This window comes from Rhinolophus sinicus, chromosome 15 (genome assembly GCF_057876585.1).
Source record: "Rhinolophus sinicus isolate RSI-liver-muscle chromosome 15, RSI-T2T, whole genome shotgun sequence".
In the NCBI taxonomy this organism is placed as follows: Eukaryota; Metazoa; Chordata; class Mammalia; order Chiroptera; family Rhinolophidae; genus Rhinolophus; species Rhinolophus sinicus.
This window is the reverse complement of record NC_142515.1, coordinates 44,118,241-44,132,532: the sequence shown is the minus strand read 5'-3', so window position 1 is coordinate 44,132,532 and position 14,292 is coordinate 44,118,241. Positions and strand designations below refer to the sequence as shown.

Genomic DNA, 14,292 nt, shown 5'->3' with positions numbered 1-14,292 from the left:
GGCTTCCAAATTGGAAAGGAGGAAGTAAAATTGTCATTATTTGCAGATGATATGATACTATATAGAGAGAAACCCAAAGATTCCACTACAAAACTATTAGAACTGATAAATGAATTTAGTAAAAGAGCAGAACACAACATTAATATTGAGAAATTGGTTGTACTTTTATATACCAGTAACAATCAGAAAAAGAAATTAGGAAAACAATCCCATTTACAATTGCATTAAAAAAAAAACCAAAAAAAAAAAAAAACCAACAAATCTAGGAATAAATTTAACCAAGGAGGTAGAAGACCTGTATTTGGAAAACTATAAAACACTGAAAAAAAAAAATTTGAAGAAGACACAAATAACGGAAAGCATATACTGTGCTTATGGATAGAAGAATTAACATAGTTAAAATGTCCATACTACCCAAAGCAATCTACAGATTCAATGCAATCCCTGTCAAAATACCAATGATATTTTTCACAGAACTAGAAAAAATAATCTTAAAATTTATGTAGAACCACAACAGACTGCAAATAACAACAACAATCTTGAGAAAGAAGAACAAAATTGGGGGTATCATGCTACCTGATTTCAAACTATACTACAAGGATAGTAATCAAAACAGCACAGTACTGGCATAAAAACAGACACATATGAGTAGATCATTGGAACAGAATAGAAAGCCCAAAAACAAACCCACAATAATCTATGGTCATTTAATCTATGACAAAAGAGGCAAGATTATATAATGGGTAAAGACAATCTATTCAATAAATGGTGTTGTGAAACTGGACAGATACATGCAAAAAAAAATAAAATAAAACAGAAAAATTCTTGTGAAACTGGACAGATACATGCAAAAAAATAAAAAAGAAATTCTTACATCATATATAAGTATAAACTCAAAATAGATTAGGGACTTAAAGGTAAGATTTGAAACCCTAAGACTCCCAGAAGAAAGCAGGCAGTAAACTCTCTGACATTGCTCTTAGTAATATTTTTTTTCTGACATTCCTCCTCAGACAAGGGAAACAAAAGAAAGACAAAAACAAAAAACAAAAAACAAATGGGACTACATCAAACTAAAATTTTTTGCACAGCAAAGAAAACCATCAACAAAACAATAAGACAACCTACTGAATGGGAAAAGATATTCGCCAATGACGCATTCTGTGGGTATGCAAACTGAGAGCTACAATATACTTATGGCTCACGACACATAAAGAGCATGCAAGAAAGAAACACACACTGAGGGAATCAGAGGTTAGAAATGGAGAAAAAGAGACTTAAAGACTTAGATTATAAACAATGCGTCAAGTTTTATACACACACACAAACACACACACACAAACAATTACATAAAAACATATTACATTAAATTCAAATATACATTAAATTTATGAAACATATAAAATATATATCATATTAAATTAAATATATATTAAATTTATAAAATATATATTTTTATTTTCAACTTTTTGAGGATAGGTTTTTGTCATCTGTAACTAGAAAATTTCTGAGTGACATGAATCTCTTTAAGTGACAAGATTATGGAGATTTGAAATATATATGTATATTTCTTTATTTTCTAATTGTTCTATAGCACATTTAAGTTTTTATAATCAAATTAACATCACACATGTTGTTAAAAATCAGCTAGCTAAATAGTCTAAGATGTCATTAAATCAATACTTTAAAATTCTGAGTTAATACTCAACAAAGTAGTACAAGTCCAGAAAAGATCTACCTGAGCACTAAAACAAGACTATCACTTTAACCCTACATGTCAAGGAGCATCTAGTATCAGTGGCATTCTTTTGTCCCATCAATGTTTTAAGAGAACAACGTACTTTTACAAATGAATGCAAACTACTCTATTCTTTGAAATTTAACAATACTTCCCACCTTCAGCCCCAGCTTTCTCTTCATGGGCATCACCTAGTATCTGTTCGAGTTTCCCATATTCTTTCACTGGAAACCTTGTTCATAATCTCACACTGGAAACATTATATGCATTCTTTTTAAGACTGGAGCTAGATAAGGTTGCTATAGTTTAATATAGTTCTTTACTGTCTGTATATCTATAAATGTAGTTCACCCAGGCCAACACAATAAGAAAAAAAGTGAAGCAAGGGAAAAAAGATAAATACATCATTATTTACACATCATTAAATCTAAAAATTTAATAGAAAAGCCAACAGAATCACCAGATAGACATAATGAAATAAAAGATTTACAATTTTGCTAGTTTCACGAGAGAATTAAAAACTCTATTTCATTTCCTTATACCAGCAATAATCCATCTAGAATATATATTTTAAAATAAGATATCATTCACATTAGCAACACATCTAAAAACACTAAATAAAAACCAAAAACACGTTAGTTTGATTTTTTGAAGAACTCTAACATACTCTAAATTTATGTGCAGAAAAATTTCACAAGCAGCTAAGTCAAGCTTAGAAAAGAATAGTAATGAGGGAGTATAGCTCTTTTGAATACTATGACACTCTACAACAAAACTGTAGCAATAAGAAATAATTGGGAATTGCCACAAGAAAATTTAAAAAATTAGGCCAACAAAGTTGAGAGATCAGAAACAGAATCAACTATACACAGGATTTAATATATGAAAAAAATCTGTATCAGGTATCAATGGAAATGATATATTTTGTATAAATAGTGTTGAAAAACTTGCTTAATTTAATAAATAAAATAAGGTAGATATTTTTATATAAAAATGTTAAAATCTAGTTAATGAAAAAATATGAAAGATGAATAGTTAATAGCAAAAATAACAGAACTTTTTAATCCAGATGAAGAAAAGAGATTCTTAAACAAAACATTAAAAGCATGAATTCTAAGTAATTTTGATGAATCAGATCATGTAAAATAATCTATTTTTTTTATTTTTAATATCTATATAGAACAAGCAATTTACAGATCTCTTTCTCTAATTGGAGCCTCAAGTGTATATATAAACATACTGTACAATATATATAAATTTACAGCCAGTACATCCATATTTTGCTTAGCATTCCAAGGCCACATTGCTAAGTCAGTATGTAATCACTACAGTGACAGATTACTTAGAAAGGAAAAAGCCACATCAGTCTGACAACATATGACATCAAAGACACGATCCCCAAGAAGACATACATACAGCCAACAAATATATGAAAAAATGTTCAACTTCACTAGCTATTAGGGAGATACAAATCAAAACCATAATGAGCTACCACCTCACACCTGTTAGAATGGTTATGATCTACAAAACAGGTAAAAACAAATGTTGGAGAGGTTGTGGAGAAAAAGGAACTCTCATACACTCTTGGTAGGAATGTGAACTTGCACAGCCACTATGGATAACAGTATGGAGGTTCCTCAAAAAATTAAAAACAGAATTAGCATACAACGCAGCAATCCCCTTTCTGGGAATCTAACCTCCAAATTTGAAAATATTTATCTGTAAAGATATATGTACCTCTATGTTCATAGAAGCATTATTCACAGTAGCCAAGAAATAGAAATAATTGAAGTGTCATTTAATAGATGGGAAAAAGAAGATGTGATACGTATATACAATGGAATATTACTCAACCATGAGAAAAGATGAAACACTGCCATTTGCGACAACATGGATGGATCTTGAGATTACCATGCTAAATGAAAAACGTCAGACAGAAAAAGTTGAGAACTATGTGATTTCACTCATATGTAGGATGTAAAACAGAAAGGGACAAATGAACAAAACAAACAGACAAAAACTCATGGACACAAACAATAGTTGAGCGCTTACCAGAGGAAAAAGGGGAAGAGGGTAAGGGGGGGTCATATATATGATGATGGAAGGAGATTTGACTTTGGGTGGTGAACACACAATGCAATATACATATGATGTATTATAGAATTGTACACTTGAAATCTATATCATTTTATACACCGGTGTCACCCCAATAAATTTAATTAAGAAAAATAATGTCATCAGTTAAAGGAAAGGTGCCCTTAAAAGATAAATGATTGAATGAGAAAGTATTAAAACTTTCATGAACTATTAATTTCCAAAAGAAGAAACAAAAAAATTTTGATTACATGAAGAAATGCTCAAAATAAGTAGTAAACGGTAAAATTCAAATTAAATTACTGAGATATCACTTTATACCTATTTGTGCCTATCTGTCCAGAAATTAAAAAGAAAACTGGATACTTCAGGATGTTAGTGGATATTTACTAGTATAGGAACCCTCATGCTCTGGCACTTTTTTGGGAATGTGGACTGGTTGAGCCATTCTGGATAGCAATTTGACATACTTGGTCAAGTTAATTATATGCACTTCTATGGCTGAGCAATTCTGCTCCAAGGTATATAGCCTAAATAAATGCTCAGTAAAATTCATAGAGGACATATGTGAAGATGGTTCTTATTGAAGTATTTGTCCAAATGAAAGTTGGAGGCAATTTGTTTCTATCACTAAAAGAAGAGACAAACAAAACGGGCTGCATGCACATGTTGAAATATTATGTAATAATGAGAAGCATCAATTATACACATAACAAATAATAATATGTCTGGACTTCAAAATGTAAAGCTTAGTAAAGAAGTAAGAAATATAATGATACATCACTATATATGTGTACATACACATGCATATATCTGTCACAATGTTTCACTGTGTATAGTGAGAGTATAATAGTAAAAATGTGATGTGTGCGAGTGTATATATATATATATACATATATATGTATATATATGTGTATGTATATATATATATATATATATATATATATATAGTAGGCATTCATAATAGCAATATAAATTTTACAATAGCATTAACAAACAATACAAGACACCTTAGAATATATAATATTTGTCTGTAACTAGGATGGGGAAAAGAGAGTAGAATATAGCTATAAAACAGAATGAATGAATAAAAGAAAACCAAACCAATGAGGATGGAAAAGGAGCCACAGGTTAAACCTGACAAGCTCAGGAGACTGAAAATAACCACATAAGATGGTCTGAACATAAAAATCTCTAACTAAAAGTGAGTCATGGAAGGTAGTTACATCCTTGGCCTGTAGCTTCCCTGACAAAGGTCAATCTTTACCTTAAGTGAGCCTATCTGGGGTCTTTTTGCATCTAAGATAACATACCCTTGGAATGTCAGAGTAATCTCTTTTTCCAGACCCCTCAGGGGGCACAACCCACCAAACCAGAGCAGGAAACTGCAAAATCCCTCACTGTTTAATCTTGTTCCCCAAATGCTATTATCTCTATGTGCTGTAAAATGCTATTAACTATCCTGTACCCACCAATGTAAAAGAAGTGTGTGTCTCTCCATTTTACTTTTTATCCAATCCCAGAGATTTCCCTGCTTTTCTTGCTCCCTCCCTTAATTTACAACCAGTGGATTTCATGTAACCCTCCTCTTTTGATTCTAATGTATAAAATAAATTTCAAAGCCACCATTTTCTGGAGCATTCGCTCAATTCATTGATACTTTGCTTCCCGGCAATTGTCAGTTTGACTCAAATAAACTCTTACAAGCTTTTTTTCTTAGGCTGTATGTTTTTTTTGTTAACACCAACAAACCAAACCAAGAAAGGACAACGCATGGGCCAGTGATGATAATTTGCCTTGAAGTAAAAAGTATAATTAACTCAAATGTCTGATCCTGTGCTCCCAAAATAAAATGAAATATTCTGAGTCATCAAATTACTAGCATCTTTAGTGATTCATGCAGTGAGCCACCACAAGCAATACCAGTGCAATAATATTCACTGTAGGATACAAGTAAGCAATCATTTTAACACCACAGAGCTAATGTCAACATTCATATATACGGCAAAAAGGTGCTATGGCAGAGTGTGGGCTATAGCAAAAGCCAGAGTATAAAATAAAGACCATAAAACCAAGACGAGTAGAGCCAGAAAGATAGAAGGTAGTACAGTGAACAATATGACCTCTCCATTTCTGTTTTTAAAAAATCACTAGCTGTTAAATTTGACTGGATTTCTTCTGGAAAAGATTGAAGGCAAAATGATGTGCCTTGGTTTGAGACAACATGGGACAAAGACAGCTACCACAGCTGCTGTGAATGACGTCCACAATGTGTGCTGTCTGATGTACTCAAAGTTGGGTTTTGTGCACAGAAAAAACAGTTAGACCTATGTTAAAACATAATTCCATTTTAAGTTAAAATTTGAATCTAGTTTTTTTCTGTATAACAAGTTTAGCTTAAAAATTGAATAATTCTACTTAAAAATCAAGGGAATTTTAATATACAATTTTAAAGAGATTTTGATTAATGTATGTCTGGTCTCATTGTGAAACTTAATAAAGTAAACCCAATTAACATTTTTAAATGTTTTTATAAATTTAATATATTAGATTTTTAAAAATTATTTCAGTTATTTGACTACCAAACTAAATCTTCTAAAGCACTAAAGTAAATCTTATAATTTGATTACATTAAACTTATAAATATGCTGATTAGGTTTTCTTAAAATGTTTCAACACTTTATAAATTTAGAACAATTTATGTGTAAAACAGCAAGTTTAAATCATTCGGTTATTGATTTTAAGTTAAAATCAGAGATGTTTTCTAGACACGACATGATAAATTTTCTTCATCATTATAAGTATTTAAAATATCAAATATATACAGATTATACCTTAATACAATAAATAATGCTATAATTTGGATTCAGCTCATCATTTTAACAATGATTTTGTATTCCTTATGGTTAACATATATTTACTACTAAGGAAAAATAAAACTTTGTCTTCTCATGTTAAACAAATTAATATTTCCATCCATTGCATTGGTTTAATAACAATTAGAAAAACCCAGCTATGACACTATTTTAGATATTGCCCTCTTCAAAAAGGACTACACTAAATCCTATTATAAACATCATAAAAAAAGAAATACCACCTCTTTAAAGGGGATAAGCATTGAATCTATATCCTTGGGTTAAAGTCACATAAATTTTCAAACTATAGTCAAGTTTTCCCTAATTTCATTCACTACTCCAGTTGTATTTGTATACATTTGACTGTCTTCTTATCTCTAAGGAACTTTCACATTGATATAATTTTGCATAACTCCATCCGATATTGTGGTTAGAACCTGTAAAGTTATTCTACTGAGTAATGATAATAATCCTTTTGTCTTTGAGAGCTTGTTCAGGAGTGGAAGTTTGGTCTGGGATATGACAAAGTTATGTTATGTAGCCAAGAAATAACTGGCAGAGCAGGAAGACCAAAGAGAAGCTGGCCTCTTCAAAATAAAAGAAGGATGGTATCATGCAGGGTGTCATGCGGGGTCTCAGCTCCCGTTCCCCACATAAGAACGCAGGATACGGTGAGGCCAAAAAGGAACACCCACGGAGCCATAGATAAAGGAGTCATACCACTATACTCACGCTGGCAGCTGCGTTGGAGACACAGGAAGCAGGAGCTACAGGATCTGCAACCTGCCGTCTGCTTTTCTGCCAACCAACCAACCCCACTTGCTAGCTGCAGTCCGCCGTGTGGCTTGCAATCCGCGCTTGCTAGCTCAGCCACCATCTTCTTGCTAGCCCTCATTTGCTGCTAGCGTAACCACAGCAGTTATATTAGTGGCCAGTGGCTCACTGGTTACAGCTGACAGCCGACTAGCCACAGCTGATGGCCATCCAATCACAGTTGATGGCCATTTACTACCCGAGTGAGCGCCTTTCCACGTGAGGCTGAGAGCCTGGAAACTGCACTCCTGACTCTGTCCCCACAGAAGGATATACTTCCAAAGTGAGCAGAAGGGGTTTAGATTTTGGACAGTCAGAAATGACAAATGTTTACCATAGCCCTCCTACTTCCTATGTTCTGTTGTATATCTTGTTTGTTGTTCCAGCTCTTTCTGTATGTTATGTTCCAAAACTTGTATTATTTCCTGTTGACTCTAGACAAATTCTGATCCAGGCTCTTCGTAGCTATATTTCTCACTACTCATTTTATGTTCATACAGTCTGCGGAAATGGGATGATTTACCTTTTTTCCTTAACATGTCCCTAAAACATTTCATTAGTGTCTTTTTCTTAATATTATAAATTGAAAATAGATAATCTCGCTTATTTATTTTTTAAAGCTATCTCAATGGACAACTTAGAGCAGGGATGAAGAGTGACAACAAGGAAATCATTGAAAAGGAACTCGAGTGGATTAGGAAAGAAGTGACAGTTACCTGTTTTGGTGGTTTAGAGTCCATGTTGAATTTCTCATTCACCTGAAAAAACATGAATTTAAAAATCAAAAACAAGGACAATATAATTAATTTTAATGTAGTTAAATTTAACTAAATTCAACATAACTGCTACATCTTAAAACTATGTTTCTTTTGTTTTTGGGGGGTTTGTTTGTTTCTTTTTGGTTTGGTAGAAGTGTCTCAAAAATACGATAGAAGACATGTTTTTTAATATCTATTTTGAACACCTTCATTTAGCAAAAATCAATTAATAGGCTCTTTCTATGTCAATTACCTTTTTTTAAAAAATTTCTTCTCCAGGAAATCTAAACCTTGGGGATAATAGTAGTTAAGGTCCATTGATAAGCTGAGGCCTGTTTTCTATGAACAGTAGAAACAAAATATTCCAAAGCTAACAATAAATCCTTTGAGGGAGGGAAAAAGCCATAAAAGACTATTTTCAATTAATGTTTATTTTGTTGTTTTCTCTTTAACTAATGTTTTGATTTTCTACTTGTGCCTAGAGGTGATTTTATTTTATTTTGTTCAATTTTGTTATTAAGAACTTGACAGGATTTTTAAGTGAAAATAAGCCTATACATTAGGGGATTGTTGGCCCTGGTTCTATTTATAAGGGCATATATATATTTAATCTAAATATTTATCTGCTTCTGCAAACCACATATGGCTTCCAGTTAAAAACTGAAAAGCAAATGAATTAAAGAATTGAGTGTGCTTGTGAAAAGTCTGCTCTCTACCTATGGTTTTGCTGCTCAAGAACAGGGAGACTTTAAATTTAAGTCTCAATTTTCTTACTTCTTAATAAATAATTATAAAAATTGAAAATACTCTTTGGCTTCTAGTTTGGAATCCGACATTCTGGAGCTTTAAAAAGATCTTCACTGCAGAGGGTACGTGGCATTACAGTGAAAACAGAAATAACCCAAAGAGCTAGTGTGACTACTATTCTGGGAGATGCAAAAGCCAACACTATAGGGACAGAATTGGGTGTCTATTCTGAGGCCATATATTAGAAAATAAGGTGAAGGGTTGGAAGCTTAGGAAATCAGCAATGGTTTGAAAAGTTAAATTATTAAAAGCAGCATTAGAACAAAGATTTTAGGTTGTAAGAAGAAAGAGTATTTTGTTTGCATGTGTATTATATTTGTTTTTGATTGTGTGGTTCTAGGTCAGTTCTTTGATTTTGGGGCACAGAGCCAGTGTGCTTCAAGAAAAGGGAGAGAGGAGCAGTCTCTTCTCTTATTTTCAACACAGAAAATAAAGCCTCTTACTTTTAACTTGTATTTTATCCTTAAACAAGACACTGTCTAAGATAGTGCAATGAAAAAGATAAAGTGTATGTCGTCAAGACATTTATAGACAAGGTATCTGAATTGGGACCAGAATTATCATGTTCACTATCTATCTCCAACTTATAAGATCAAAGTCTCCTAAAAAAGATTGTGAAAACTTTATTTTCACCCCACAAAACTCATTTTTCTTTATCCAAATATCTTAGCATGTAGTAATGAACTTAAACAAGACTGACTGCTCAACTGACTGAGTCTTCATCTCAAGTTGATAAAATAGTTTTCTGTGTTCATAATACCTGAAGAAAACAAAACTAATTTTGAGAAAACATTGAAAACATCAATTTTAACTGAAATGGTTATGCGTAAACAACGCAAAAATTCCTACTATTTCAAATCATATGTATTAATCCCCGCATTTATTGAGCGATTCATTCCATAAGAACCCCTTTAAAATGTACCGGTCACTATGTCACATGTTAAAGATAAGCTGAAGAATATATTGAAACAACATAAAAATTTTAGATTCAGATCAAAGTGGATCCAATTTTAATTTTTTTCTTCTTTTTTTTCCCTCTAGTTGTACAACTTTGGACAAGCTGCTTAATCTCTCTTATTCTCAGTTCTTTGTCTACAAAATGATTTTACAATATGTGCATTTCATTGAAATATGGTAAGAATTAAATGAGATTATACACGAAAAATTTAACACAGTATTTAGAATATGTTGGAAATAGTAATTATTACTTTCATTGAATATGAAAAAAATATGTGTAGAATATCAATGAAAAAGCAACTCAGTTATTTTGCATGTATATGGGAAGCTGGTCAAGGGAAAGCCATTGATAATAGAATCTGCGTGACCCAACTGTAAAGATTTGTGAGAGAAAAGGATTGTCTGCATTAGAGGGACTGGAATGTGAAAAGAAAAACCAACAAATGAAAAAAACAAGCAGCCTTAAAATTCTTTAGTTTATTCTATGTCTCCTCTTATTAGTCAGAATTATCATCTTGAAAATCAGGCATTGTTATAGTCCCTATATAAATGAGAAAATGGAAGCTGAGAAAAGTTTATTAATGTAGCCCAGTGCTTCTCAAATTATTGGTCAGTTATTTTTACTTCCAATTCAATAGGTACCAATACATTTATAAAATAGAGATTACCATAAAAACTGAATAGAAATAAAATCTTACAAAATATATGCTCATGTTTTTATTAGATATTAAAATATTGTTTTTATTAGATTGTTTTATTAGATTGTTTTTATTATATCTAATATTGTTTTTATTAGATTAATAAATACATGTTAATGCATATATAACAATATTATATCTAATATTGCTTTTATTAGATTCAGTAATAATAAAATTAGTTATATTAAATGTAGCCAATACCACCAAAACAAAGAAAATAATTATAAATATTGCATATAATGTTTATTGACGGTGTGTATATAGGTGATGAATAGTTACTATTACATACACAATTTTTGTTGTTCTTCTATCATAAGTAAACAAAAAGTTTTGAATTAAGAGTAATTTCTCATACTTAATATATATATATATATTCTGCATAAACAATATTCCATTTTGAATAAACAATGTGTATGCTAACATTTAAAGTTTTTAATGTAACAAAGGATCTGGATTTCTAAATGTTAATTTACTTAATTTAGGTTGGATTGATGATGACATTGTTTGCATAGGATAATATATATTTAAATATATCTATATTTTATTTCAATGATGCTCTTAGTAACCAGTGTCACCGAAGTACGTTAATAGAAATAGAAGACTTAAAAAACAAAAAACTTTCAGCAAGTTCAGTATGTTCTCCTTTAACTTTCACCCAAAATGATGCAAGTGATATTGTATTTTCATAATCATCTTCAATTCTCATCAGTAGTCAGTTTCACCAATTTGTCTTATAAAACTTATAGTTAAATTTAAATCACCTTCCAATGAAAGAAATGAAATCTGGATCCATGAGTTTCCTATGTATGGATTTCCTTTAGATGGAAAATAAAATCAAAATAACATATCACATGATCAAGGTGTTCACTGACAACCTTTTTGCAAATGTCCAATGTCAAGATCATCACCTACCTCATTTATAACTGTTGTTAGATTATGGCATGTGTTATGACAATCTATAAACATTATTCTAAACTTTAAGCTTTTGTATGTGTTCTTGATTTTAGGTCGTTGGGAATATATTAATTTGTTTTTTAATTGCACAAGGTAATAAATAATGAAAAGCACCAAATATATCAGACTGATTAGCAAGTCTGGCTGTCCAGTTCACTTCCTTAAAAAGCTGTGACAAAACCAGTTTATCTTGAGAATTTAGTTTGTTCCATATTTCAAGTACTCTCAACTAAACATTTTCCTCAGTTAACCAGCATATTTCCACATGCAATACCAGTCATTTATGATCATATTCCATATTATCACATAATTGGAAAATATTTTAAAATATAATGCATAGCTTTTGCAAAATTCACATCTAACAAACTGTATAGACTCTATAGTTGACGGTTGACTTGTTTTTGTTGCTGTTGTCCTCTTGACAATATTTTCTCCGTGAAAAGCTGGTGCATCAATTTACATTCTGTCACAAGCTTCTCGTTCTGTGTAACCCACAGAACATACACCTATGCAAAACTTAAATTCCAAACCATATTTGTCAACAGTGTTGTCTTTCATAGTTTTACACAATTTGGGGCTAGTTATGTTTCTTAGCAAATAATCTGAAAATAGTCCTTCAATCATATCACCATAATGTTTAAATTGCATAAATTATAAAAGAATTACCATGTTATGCTATGAATTCATCAAGTTGTAATAACCCCATTGTTTGCTAGCTTTATGTTTTTTCTATAGGTTGGCTATATCACTCAGCTCTTGAATATGTCAATATACAATATACAGTTGTGCTGGAAAGGGCTATTTGGGTCACCTGTTTTGCATAGAAATATTTTCTTTAATATATTTGTTCTTTTTTACTATCTTTGATACTAGTTTCGCAGTAATTGTATATGGTGTTTTTATTCTTAGGAAACCAAAGTGCCACGTTATACAAAGCCTGCAAAGCAGTAATGTTTATATGTAAAATATTGAACATCCATCCGCTACTGTCAGATTTTTATTTCAATACCCTTTCTTTCAAAGACTTCTTGTGGTTTGAGTTGTATTTTTTATACTGTGTGTGTAAATGCATCTTAGGTTTTGATGGGTTAATTGCTTCAGTAGCTAATTCATCTCAGCAAATAATACACTTTTTTATCATTTCATCACTAATTAGAATTACAAAATAAATTTAATATACAACGGATAATAGTTCTGAGTAAAACTAGTTTGACCTCTTTTGGTTTTCATTTCTATGAAGCAACTTCCATTATCACTATTTAATATACTACTGAAAGAAAAAGTGTGTCATTTCTTGACTAAAAACATCCTCTGAATCTTCTCTTACCATGTGTAAATTAGGGTTAAAATTTCTTCTTTATTCCTTGAAATAACTTCCATTCTTACCGTTTGATATGCTACTATAGAAAAAAAAGATGTGTCATTTCTTGACAAAGAATTCTTGTAAATCTGCAAATTGGGATTAAAATTTGTTTCCTTAATATCCAATAATAGTAAACTAAATTTAAAATGATGAAAAATGTTTGAGTGATTTTTAAAATAAATAGCCACATCTTTTTTTCTAATTTTTGTTGAATTATTCTTGGCAAACTAACCTCACATCACATGTCTCCTGCTCCTACTGTGCAGGGCTAAAATGCAGTTAATGTCCCATGTAACTCACCGGGCAAGTTGAACAGCACTTGCATTAGTGTAGTTGTTCAGCCCAATTTTTAAATCAGATTGATCGGGGTTTTGTTGTTGCTGTTGTTGGTACTAAGTTATTTCTTTATATATTTTGGATATTAATCCCTTATCCAATATATGGTTTGTAAGTATTTTCTCCCATTCTGAATGCTTTTGTTTTATTTCATTGTTTCTTTGGCTTTACAGAAGATCTTGAGCTTGATATACTCCCATGTTTTGATTTTTGTTTTTGTTGTTTGCGCTTTTGGCATCATGTCTAAAAAATCATTGCCAAGACCAATATCAATGAGCTTCTTCCTTATGTTTGCTTCTAGGTGTTTAATGTTGTCAGTCTTTATGTTTACTCCTTAATCCATTTCAAGTTAATTTTGTGAGTGGTATAAGGGTCCAATTTCATTGTTCTGCAGACGTTTTTCCAGCTTTCCTGCACCATTTGTTGAAGAGACTATTCTTTCCTCATTGAGAGTTCTTGACTCCCTTGTCAAATATTTGTTGATCAGATAGGCCAGGATTTAAGTCTGTTCCACTGGTCTGTTTCTATTTTTGTGCCAGTGCCATGTGGTTTTATTTCTTTGGCTTTATATTATAGTTTGAAATAAGAAAAGTCTACTATCTCTGGCTTTGTTCTTTTTTTTTCTCAGAATTGCTTTGGATAATCAGGGTCTTCTGTGGTTCCACACAACTTTTAAGATTGTTTCTTCTATTTCTTTGACGAATGCTTTGGTATTTTGATAAGGATTGTATTGAATCTATAGATGGCTTTGGGAGAATGCATATTGTTAAAGTGTTTAACAATATTCATTTTTCTGATCCATGAACATGAAATGTCTTTTTATTTGTATCTTCTTTGATTTCTTTTAGCAAAGTCTTGTAGTTTTCATTGTATGGATCTTTCAGTTCTTCAGTTAAATTTATTTCTAAATATTTTATTG

General features: G+C 31.4%; 1 long non-coding RNA gene across 1 annotated transcript in view; it reads right to left on the bottom strand.

Moving 5' to 3' along the window:
• The window catches only part of LOC141572800 (uncharacterized), a 631,723-nt gene that overhangs the window by 551,763 nt on the left and 65,668 nt on the right, over nt 1-14,292 (bottom strand). The window contains exon 3 of the long non-coding RNA XR_012498295.2: nt 8,217-8,258. This is a non-coding gene — a long non-coding RNA (uncharacterized LOC141572800). The remainder of the gene's footprint in view (nt 1-8,216; nt 8,259-14,292) is intronic.